Here is a 12062-nt window from a genome sequence, read left to right as displayed (position 1 = left end):
ATCTGATTGATTGCTTATCCAGGGTGTAGCCCCTGGCACTGTTCTTGGGATGTCTTGCCTTTCTTCCCAATGTCCTGCCCCTCTGGCTCTGCCCCAGGTTTAGTCATCCAGACTTTTAGTTAAGAGCTATACATCAACCATTTCAGACAGCTCCTTCTTCCCTCTCCCACAGGTCCACAAAGGCTTATTCACAACCCTTCCCATCCCCCTAACCTCTAAGAGACTCAGCTTCAGGGATTACCCCGGATTTGTGGCTTCCTTAAAACAGTCATCTCTACCTAGCAGGTCCAGATCACAAGGGATAGGTCAGACCGAGCTTATAAACACATGCACGACACTGGCTCTCTGAGACAATGGCATGCTATGGGCTGATATTAGGTCACAGTGCATAGAAGGGTGAGAAACACCCTGAATGGGACTAGACCCCTTCGCCACTTAACTCATGGTGGGCCCCTGAACAAACCTCTCCCTTCTTTTGGCCTCTAGATGATCTCTGAGGGTCCCTTAAGGTCTACTAGTTTGGGTTTCTGGTTCAAAAGGCTTCTCAAGGGCTGTGAGAACCTGACTCATGGCTGTCACTGCTTTCTCTAGTATGCCTGTCAAGTCAGTTCACTAATACAGGCCTCCAATGTCCCGGGGACATCACTCACAATAGCCTTCTCACAAGGGCTCACTCTGTTCCAGCTTAATTCAAACACCACAGACGTGGGGAGAGAGGGCAGCTGACAGAGGGGTCAGCAGGTCTCTGAGGCTCTTCTGATCCTAAGTGAAACTGATGAACTATACACATGTAGTTTAGGGTTCCCTGAGGTTTAGGTCCACAGGACCATTGCCTCCTTTCACCTGGAGCCAGGCCCCTTAGGGGTACTCCTTTGGGCATAGTTAGCTAGGGATTCCTACTGCCCTTTTCTTCTATGTTTCATCATATGGAGACCTGACCAGGGCTTTGGCTACACTCACAAGTCTGAACTCACCTGCACATTCACTGTCTGGAACAGAGATTGGCAAATTTTTTCTGTAAAAGGCTAGAGAGTAAATATTTTCAACTTTGCGGGCCCCACAGTCTGTCAATCTATCAACTACTCAACTCTGCTGTTATAGCACAGAGCCAACAATACTGGACAAATAAGTGTGGCTGCATTCTAATAAAACTTTATCTACAAAAACAGGTCAGGGGACAGATTTGGCCTGAGGACTATAGTCTATCTATCCCTGGTTGAGCACTATCCACCACCAGCTGGAACTGATTATTTGGCTCGTCAGTAGGGGCGCCAGATTTATGGAACTAAGTTGGATCCCTTTGTGAGTGCACTTTTTGTTTGTCTAACCTTGCATGGCTAGATCATTAACAGTGACCTCTGTGGTTAGATTAGGACACAAGCTGCCTGAAGACGTTTAAGGTACAGAAGACTCTTGAGAGTCCCTTGGACTGCAAGGAGATCCAACCAGTCCATTCTGAAGGAGATCAACCCTGGGATTTCTTTGGAAGGAATGATGCTAAAGCTGAAACTCCAGTACTTTGGCCACCTCATGCAAAGAGTTGACTCATTGGAAAAGACTCTGATGCTGGGAGGGATTGGGGGCAGGAGAAGAAGGGGACAACCGAGGATGAGATGGCTGGATGGCATCATGGACTCGATGGACGTGAGTCTGAGTGAACTCCGGGAGATGGTGATGGACAGGGAGGCCTGGCGTGCTGCGATTCATGGGGTCACAAAGAGTCGGACACGACTGAGCAACTGAACTGAACTGAACTGAAATTAGTACCAAGGTCCCATACATTGGCTGATGTTTTATTTTGTGTCAACAGATGACTGCTACTCTTGCCATCATTTGCCAAGGGCATTTTCCCCAAAGGCAAAATTTTAGAGGACTGGGGCATTAGAGGGTTTCCTGGTAGCTCAGCTGGTAAAGAATCCACCTACAATGCAGGAGACCCCTGTTCGATTCCTGAGTCGGGAAGATCCTCTAGAGAAAGGATAGGCTACCCGCTTCAGTATTTTTGCCTGGAGAATTCCATGAACAGAGGAGCCTGGTGGGCTACAGTCCATGGGGTCGCCAAGAGTTGGACATAGCTGAGTGGCTAAGCACAGCACTGCGCAAGGCAATACAAGGGCTTCCCAGGTGGCTCAGTGGTAAAGAATCTGCCTGCAATGCAGGAGACACAGGAGATGTGGGTTTGATCCCCAGGTTGAGAAGATTCCCTAGAGGAGGGCATGGCAACCCACTCCAGTATTCTTTCCTGGAGAATCCCCTGGACAGAGAAGTCTGGTGGGCTATAGTCCATGGGGGTCACAAAAAGTTGGACACAGCTGAAGTGACTGAGCACGCTTATAGGGCCTTACAATGCTATCCAACCTGAGTGTGTTGTTGTTCAGCTGAGTTTCAGCAATGACCTAAGTGATTGCAGTTCCAGATGGTCACCATATGTGCTAGTTACTACATGTGTGCTAATAGCCTGTGTTAGAAGTGGGAAAGGTTTCCACTGCCTCCCTCCCTATTCCCATCTCTGATCCCCAGAGCAGCCCAGGCCCCAGCTTAATGTGGTTTCTGTGACATGTTGCTGAGATCAATCACTTCAGAGCAGAGAGGAGAGCGGGCAGGACAGTATTGCGGAAGGAGCGAAAAGTTTGGAGCTGGGTCCAAATTTCAGCTTCACTCATAATTTCAGGTTGTACATCTGTAATGTGGGAATTCAGCTGTGTCTGACTCTGCGACCCCATGGACTATACAGTCCATGGAATTCTCCAGGCTCTGGCCTGGGTAGCCATTGGAGTGGGTAGCCATTCCCTCTTCCAGGGGATCTTCCCAACCCAGGGATCGAACCCAGGTCTCCTGCATTGCAGGTGAATTCTTTACCAGCTGAGTCACCAGGGAAACCTAAGAATACTGGAGTGGGCAGCCTATCCTTTCTCCAGCGGATCTTCCTGACCCAGGAATTGAACCAGAGTCTCCTGCATTGCAGGCAGATTCTTTACCAACTGAGCTATGAGAGAAACCCAGTGTGGGAATAATAATGTTAATACCTACTTCATGGGACTGTTAGAAGATGATGGGATGTCAAGAGTATGAAAGTACTTTAGGAAGGACAAGTTAGTTATTACTGTTGTTACTGCATCAGGTGGTGACAAGCCTAGCCCCTCCATGCTCCCAGTTGTTTGTGTTCAGGGCTGGTTTCTAACTGTCACATGTCACACGTCTAAGACATGATGAGTGTCTGTCAAATGGCCTCTCTGCACATGTTCTCACTGGCCTTTAAATGATGACAAAAATAGAACCTCCTCTCTATCTGTAGCGCTTGATAGACATGCGTTTCAGTGCTTTCCCAAGCAGTTCACAGCAGTCCTTTAAGGAAAGCAGAATAAGTACTATTGCGTCCATTTTTCAGATCAGAAAACTGAGGGAAAGAGCCCCTAGAAGAGGATGCAGAACACATCCATTTGCTAAAGAGCCCAGACCTAGAATTCAGGTCTCTTGAACCTCAGCTAGGCATTCTGCAAGGTTATGAACTTACCTTCTCACAAAAGAAAAATCCCTTCTGGGATTTCTCTCTCTCTCTCTCTTTCATTAGAAAGGTGAGTTTGGAACACAAGATGCTACACATCTGACCCTCCCTGGCATTTGTCACCCTGCTTCTCATCAATGTCTTACCTAGAAACGGCAATTAACCAAAAAGAGGCTGATAAAGGTTTGTGGAAGTGGGGAGGAAGGGAAAATAAGCAATTGCTCTCATCACTGAAATAAATGCCAAAAAGAAAAACCTATCTAATTCGAAGCTTATCTAGCCTTTGGAAGAGAGAGAAAAAAATAAAATAAAAGCAAGTTCCTGGTTTAGTTGTGTGTTCTCCCAAGCATTGATTTTTGTCTGAGAGCTCTGAAAATGTCTACGAGGTCATCACAGAAGCCTTAACAGCATGCCTCCACCTCTCATAAAGCTTTATGATGAGCCAGTGTCTTCCTGGTTCCCAAACGAAAGGTGCATTAGTCACATCTAGAAAAATAATAGTGTCCTGCCTACTGGCAAAATCTGGGGCAATGCTCAGGAGCCAACAGCTATTCAAGTGGACCCAGGTCAGCACAGCACACAGTGGTTGTCTTCTTAGCAATTAACATGTTCCAAGTATGGGTCAGTTTGTATCCCATTTTAATATCTTAGAACTGAATTTCTTACTTAGAATATCCCTATAGAAGGACAGAGACCTCAGGAACTAATCTATTGTCATATGTATGTATACGAGTGTGTGTGTATATATACACGAAAATTTTTATTAATATTATTTATTCAACATTTGAGTAGGCAGTAGATTCATATGCTCAAACAAAAAACATTTTAAAACATGTAAATGAAAAGACTCTCCCTCGTCCTTTTCCCCAGGTTCCCCTCCTCATAGGTACTCATTGTTATTACTGTATTCCATGCAATCTAAGACATGATCAGTTTTAAGATGCATCATTATGTCATGTACCATTAAGAAAGAAAAATTCAGCTAATTATATTCTAAAATGTCATATAAGGGAAGATGTTTCTGTTTCATAGATGCCAAAAGGAGAAAAAATGTATATGTTAGAATCAGTGAAATGTGGCTGACTCCTTGTGTGTGTGTTAGTTGCTTAGTCGTGTCTGACTCTTTGCGACCCCATGAACTGTAGCCCACCAAGCTCCTCCATCCATGGAATTCTCCAGGCAAGAGTAACGGAGAGCCATTTCCTTCTCCAGATTCCTTGTGTATGTTTCCTAATTTCTTTATGTAAATACATGTAAATAGGAGTATAGATGTCATTTCTACATCCTCAACATAGCAAAGGTCCCATCTAGTCAAAGCTACAGTTTTTCCAGTAGTCACATATGGATGTGAGAGTTGGACCATAAAGACTGAATGCCGAAGAACTGATGCTTTCAGACTGTGGTGCTGGGGAAGACTCGAGAGCTGACTCGTTAAAAAAAGACCCTGATGCAGGGAAAGATTGAAGGCAGGAGGAGAAGGGAATGACAGGATGAGATGGTTGGATGGCATCACTGACTCAATGGACATGTGTTTGAGCAAGCTCCAGGAGATGGTGAAGAACAGGGAAGCCTGGCATGCTGCAGTCCATGGCATCACAAAGAGTTGAACACGACTGAGCGACTGAACAACAACAACAAACATAGCAAAGAGTACATAATGGTCTCCTCATGGTTTTTTACTTTGAAGTATATCTTGGTGATCTGATTCTATCAGTATAGAGAAATGGTCCTCATTCATTTTTATGGCTACACAGTATTCTATTGGGAGCATGTGTGCTCAGGTGCTCAGTCGTGCCTGACTCTTTGCAACCTCATGAACTGTAGCCTACCAGGCTTCTTTGTCCGTGGGATTTTCCAGGCAAGAATACTGGAGTGGGTTGCCATTTCCTTCTCCAGGGGATTTTCCTGACACAGGGATCAAACCCGCATCTCTTGTGTCTTGTGCATTGACAGGCAGATTCTTTACCACTGTGCCACCTGGGAAGCTCATTCTATTGGGTAAACATGATATAATCTATTTTACTAGTTTGCAACTGGTGGACATTTGGGTTGTGCTTAATCTTGTGCTCTTTCAAATAATGCTGCAATGAATAGCCTTGCATGTATAGCATTTCATAAGAGGGCAAGTATTTCTACAGGATAAAGTACTAAAGTTGAACAGCTGGACACTGTAAAATGGACATTTATAATTTTGATGGATATTGCCAAACTGTCCACCATAGGGGGTCATACTAAATTTACCCTCCCACAATTAAGGTATAGGTATGCCTGTTCCCCACAGCTTGGCCAAGAGACGTTTAGTAGGCTGTGGTTGTTTTTCATATATCTGATAAGTAAAAAGAAATGGTACCTTTATATGGTTTTATTTTATATTTCTCAAATTATGAGAGCAGTTATATTTCCTTTTCTGTGAACTGTCTGTGTCCTTTGTTCACTTTCCTATTAGGTTGTTGTTCTTATTAATTTTTTTTTCAGGGAGATTTGTAGCTTCTGATTTGGGTGGCAACTTTTCTTCTAGTTTGTCTGTCTCTCCCTCCATATCTCCTTTCCCTCCTCCTTTCCTTCCTTCCCTCCTTTCTTTCACTTTGTTTATTGTACTTTTTGCCATATGGAGAGTTTTATCTGATTTTCATGTAACTAAATTTATCACCCTTTTCTCTTATGGATTCCAGATTCCCAGTTATACTGATAAAGGCCTTGCTTACTCCAAGATTATACAAGAATTTCCCCATGTTTTCCTCTAGCAATAGTAAAAAATTTCATCTTTTTGCAATGAATCTTAGATCAAATTTGAAATTTGTCTTGTTACATGGTATGAGGACTGGATTCCTTTCAGTTTTATCCAGCTGGTTAACTATTTGTCCCAACATCATTTATTAACCATTTCCTCTTCTCCCACACTAGTTGGAGATGCCACCTTTATAACTAAATTCCTATATGTGTTTGTCTCCATCTCTAGGGTTTCTAATCTGCTGCATTGGTCTTGGGTCTGCCTATTTATAAACTACCTAGATTTTAAATTAAATTTCATAATTATTTCAGATATGCAGCTGGAAGTCACCCTCAAGGACTGGTTATTCTTAAAGCCCCCACATGAAAACCCATCTTTGATACCTCCTGTCCTGTTTAATAAGCTGTAAAATAAAAAGCAACCAGAAGAACTGTTCTATTCAATGAAGGCCTCCAGGGAGCACTTGGTGACATGACATGGCTGCTGTTTGATGGAATAGCGATATTGATCATTACAGATGTATTGCGTTACTTGCTCACCAGAACCCTTTATAGGAATGGCCAATGCCACTTCCAACAAAGTTCATTGCTCAAACCCTCCAGGCACAACACAGCCTTCCTTCTGAAGACTAAGTCCTGCCTTGCTCCATCCACCGTGGCTTTCACACACCACCTTCTTCCTCTTATTTCTTAGAGCCTCCATTCTGAATCCTCAACCTCTCATACTCTCGCCTGGCCTTGGAGATTTGATGCCTGTTTTTGCCTTCCAGGCCACAATGACTTGTCAGTTCTACATCCTAAATACATTTCAGTTCTACCCTCTTCCCACTGTCTCCATTGCCAACATCTCTCTTCTTGACATAGCCTCCCTCCAAACTGCTCTTCCTGCCTCCAGTCTCATCCTCTCTAATCCAGGCTCCATATGGCAGGCAGTGATAGTTTCAAAGTGCAACTGCGATCATGTCACCGTATTGCTTTAAAACCTTTCAGTGGGTTTACAACCGACATCCTTAACATGGCTATATAAGATCCCGCATGACCCGGTCCCTAATGACCTCTCCACCCTCATTTTACATCATACCCCCTTCACTCCCTCTGCTTCAGCCACATTGGGGTCTTTTCAGTTTCACAAACACATTTTGCATGTGCTGTTTCCGATACTTGGAGTGACCTTCCTCCCATTTTTTAAAACCCATTTATCTTTTGGCTCTCAGTTCAAGTACCACCTCCTCAGTGCTTCCAACTTTTAATCTCCTGATGTCATATCCTTTCCTTTATAGTGCTTATCTCAGTTCATGATGAGACATTTACCTGTACTGTCATTTGGTAAATACATGTCTTGCACAAGCACCACAAGGGCAGTATCACCTTCTTTCCTTTACCCCAATATCTAGTAGGCTATCTAGCCCAGCACATAGTAGGGTATGACAAAGTACTGAGTCTATTGAATCCAATACAGTACTTTAACTCACCATTGAATAGCCACTTATTCAACAATGGCTGTGATACTTCCAGATACACATACCCCAGAGCAGAACAAAGAAAGTAGGGTCCAAGTTCTTCCACAGAAAACATTGCTTGTGACTTCCTTCTGCGTGTCATCAACAAGCATACATCCAATCTGAAAGCAAAAGGATCTGGTTAAATAGATCCTGTCCCTATAGGATTCACAGACCAGAACAGGGGTCTGGCCAGTAGTCTTAATAACAGTAGATTTAAAGAAGGTTTGGCACTTTGGCTTAGTTACCAAAACACGTACAGGTATCTCCAGTTCCAGCGCCTCTTCCCAGTTTCCCTATCAGCCCTGTATTTGCTTCTTTCTTCCTCATCAAAGCCACCATTTTGTCCAGGACAATCAGATTTCTAAGACATCAGACTGTCTCCTCATAAATACTCAGCCCTCAATCCTAAGACTACAGGTTGGAATAGCAAACCTAAGGCAAGTAGGGGCTGGAAGGACTGTATTTTAATAGATTTTTGCAGTCAGTACATGAGAAATTTAAACTCTAGTTGGTGGACTACAATAGTTCCCAATCAGCTTGCCTCCTGATATTAGGGTCCTTCTACGGTCCCCTCCCATGTTGAATCAGAGCTGGTGTTTCAGATGTGACATTGTGTGACTTACATATGAGTCATAAAGGCATTACAGCTTCTACCTTGGTCTATTGGATCCCATGCTCTGGGAAAGTCAGCCACCACATTGTGAGGACACTCAAGCAGCCCTGTAGAGTGACCCACAGTGAGAAGAATTTCAATACTCAAGCATTTCAACTGCATCAACTTCCTAGCCATGTGAATGAGCTGTATGCAGTGGTCCCCAACCTTTTTGACCCCAGCGACTGGCTTTGTGGAAGACAAATTTTCCATGGACCAGGGGATAGGGGCATGGTTTTGGGATGATCCAAGTGCATTGCATTTATTGTGCAGTTTATTTCTATCATTATTACATCAGCTCCACTTCCGATCATTGGGCATTAGACCCTGGAGGTTGGGAACCCCTGCTGTATTGGAGGGCCGCATTCCCAGCTGACATATAAGTGCAACCTCATGAGAGATCTTGAGTCAAAACCATGCAAATGAGCCACTCTTGAATCTCTGACCCACAGAAACCAGGAGCAAAACAATTTTTGTTATTGTAAGTCACTAAGCTTTGGCTTCCCTGGTGGCTCAGATGGTAAAGAATCTGCCTGCAATGGGGGAGACCCAGGTTCGATCCCTGGGTCAGGAAGATTCCCCGGAGAAGGGCATGGCAACCCACTCCAGTATTCTTGCCTGGAGAATTCCATGGACAGAGGAGCCTGGTGGGCTACCGTCCATGGGGTCACAGAGTCAGACATGACTGAGTGACTAACACTTCCACTTTCTAAGCTTTGGAGTGATTTGTTCTACTACCTTAGATATAGGCCATAACGTCAAAACAGAAGCCCAATCATTAATGTTCTGGACATGTGGCCTTTCCCTCTCTTATTTATACCTTTTCTCTTTCTCTTTCAGGAAGCCATTCTGTTTAGGAAGGAATTTATGTCCTTCATCTGGGTTTTCTTTATAATATATACATGCTTATGCCCTGGTCTATATATGTGCAATAGAGCATAGTGGCTAATAGAATCAGCTTTGGAGAGAGAGTGCCTTAGTTTAATTCCTGCTCTGCCATTTACTACAGGTATGACCTTGGACATATGGTCTAACCTTCATATGCTTTCATTTTCTAACACTTACAGAGGAAATAATAATAGTTCCTACGTCGTAGCCCTGTTTCCAGTGTTTAGCACAAGGCCTGCTACATAGGAAGAATGCCAAGAACAGTGGTTTTGTTGTTAATGTTATTCTTTCCATTATTACTAGCAGTAGTAGTATTCTGATGGTGCTGTGTTGACTGTGTAGTTTCACATCCCATTCTCTCTCTAGACTGTGAGCTTCCTCAAGGCACTGTCTTGATGCCATTTTTCTTTGCCTCTTTGGTTTCTCTGCAGCATTCCTGGTAAAGACCAGACAACACATGTGGATCTGAGCAGGGCTGCCTATGACAGACTGTAGGCAAATCGAAGGCCAGATACTTGAGCCACGGGGGAGTAGAACAAAGATATTATGTGTAGTCCAAGAACAGGTTCAAAGAAAATGGGGTAGAGCCAGGAATTAGGGCAGTAGTTAAGGCAAGAGGTTGCCCGGATATGTGGAGGGTGGGATAGTCCCCGTCAAGTCGTCCAGGTTCCTGCACGGGAGCATCTACTTTTCTCTTAATGGAGAAATCCCAAGTTCTCCTCAGTAAAAGGTTCTCACATTTGCTGGCAGGGGTGGCGCCTTGGACAAGTCTCCTAAACTCACTAAGCCTTGGTCTTTCCATCTGTTGGCTGAGGATAATAATCACTCTTAAGGCTCAAGAATGCTGAGGGTTAAACGTGATCAAGGTGGTAAAGCGCTTAGTGAGGAAAAGCCCAGTAAATGTTGACCACTCTTTGCTTGGTGAAAGTCTTAGTGAATATAGTTTTTCATTTGCTGGTGTCTTGATGCCAAAGAATGTGGATGATTCTCAAGCTTTTCTGCCTCATTTGCAGAAAGAACCAAGACGCACATGCACGTGCGTGCGCGCGCATACACACACACAACCTTCCTTCTGGAAGAGGTTAACTATTGTGACCAGTACAATTAGCCCCTTTCCATCTGATAACAATGCCATCTGAGGAATTCACAACCATTAATTAGAGGCACCCGGCAATCTTAGGCGAGAGGAAAATTAGCACTCAGATTCCACCCGCGTCTGCACCGAGTTGCTCCGGGTAACCTCGGTCACAGAGCCCGGGACTGAGCAGGACCAGAACAGGATGGAGCCTGCCAGCCACCAGCGCCTCCACACTGCCTCTCCCCTCTTCTCAGGCTCCAGGGGGCTGACTGGAGGCCCTGCAGTTGTAAGTTCATTATTAAATCATTTCTCACAGAAAGAAGAAAAGGACTCGAAGCTCCACACACCGTGGTTTTTAAAATGCTGGTCTCTCTCCAATAGAAATTGAATTCACTGATGTAGCCCTGGGAAAAGCCAGCTCCTTCCTCCCCTCCAAATGACTCTTTCAGGGTAATATAGCAGTTAAACCTTCAGGTACATAATAGCACGCCGGTCTATTAGCCGAGGCGATTTTATTCTCCAGCTTGCAGCTTCTTGCCTGACAGTTGTCACCTAGACAACCATGTCTCCATGAACTCCAGAGGAGACTGGGGGGTGTCCTCTGAGGAGACAGTCAGCCTGATACATCAAATCTTCTGGTGCGAAGGAACCATTCTTGGCTTTGCGATGTGGAACACACTAAATAATGCATTCAACTGTTGTCTATTCATCTTTTCCATCACCACCACCGCAGGCCCCTCCTTGCCCGTGACCTTGAAATGCTCCCTCAGCTTCAGGCCTTCCCATTCTCCTGTTATCAGCAAATCTGGTTTGGTGTGAGTGTGTGTGTGTGTGTGTGTGTGTGTGTGTGTGTGTGTGTGTGTGGTTAACAACTTTCCAAGCTTGCAGCATCCTAGCTATGCTTTTTATTTTCAAACAAAAGAACTGCAAAGGCAGAGAGTTCTCTGTACCAACGGGTAAGGAGACTCTAATCAGACAAGCCCTGGCAGCTCCCCGTGACTTAATGAGGAGGGAGCCATGGTGGTCATGGTCAGTCCCTGCCAGGGAAGGGCTGAGACCCAAGTCAGAGAAGAGAGAGCTTCCCCTCCTGGTGTCAAACAACAGGCAACACAAAGCCGAGGAAATCCAGGAGCAAGGAGAACCAGGTGGCAAGTATAGGACAAAGGGCCCAAGTCACACTTTTGTCACACCAGGAATCAGTGTGGCATAGGGATTATGGGCATAAGTCACCAACTGTGGGCCCTTCCAGGATTAGGAAGAGAAAGTCTGGCAGGCCTGTGGAGGCAGCCTTGAGGTATACAGTGAGCTCAGCACACCTTGAACATCACAAGCAAGAGCCTAGTGACTCATGAGGTGTGTACATGTGTGCTCTTGGGGAATCCATCCTAACTGACAAATCCTGAATGCTTATGTGTTTTCCTGAGCACTCTTCTGGACCCTGGGGATAAACTAACCAGCCAAAGTTCCCTACCTCCTGGAGCGTCCACAGGAGTAGAGTACATGCTGCTAAACATTATTATTAGATCATCAAATTGTCAGTTAAGTGTTTCCTGGAAGTGCTTGCAAGACGAAGAGTGTGGGGGAAGAATGCTGATTTTAATATATTAGTCTATTCTGGCAACCCACTCCAGTATTCTTGCCTGGAGAATCCTGTGAATAGAGGAGCCTGGTGGGCTACAGTCCATGGGGTCCCAAAGAGTTGGACAC

Source organism: Capra hircus (genome assembly GCF_001704415.2).
Source record: "Capra hircus breed San Clemente chromosome X unlocalized genomic scaffold, ASM170441v1, whole genome shotgun sequence".
NCBI classification, from domain to species: domain Eukaryota; kingdom Metazoa; phylum Chordata; class Mammalia; order Artiodactyla; family Bovidae; genus Capra; species Capra hircus.
This window is presented reverse-complemented; position numbering follows the sequence as displayed.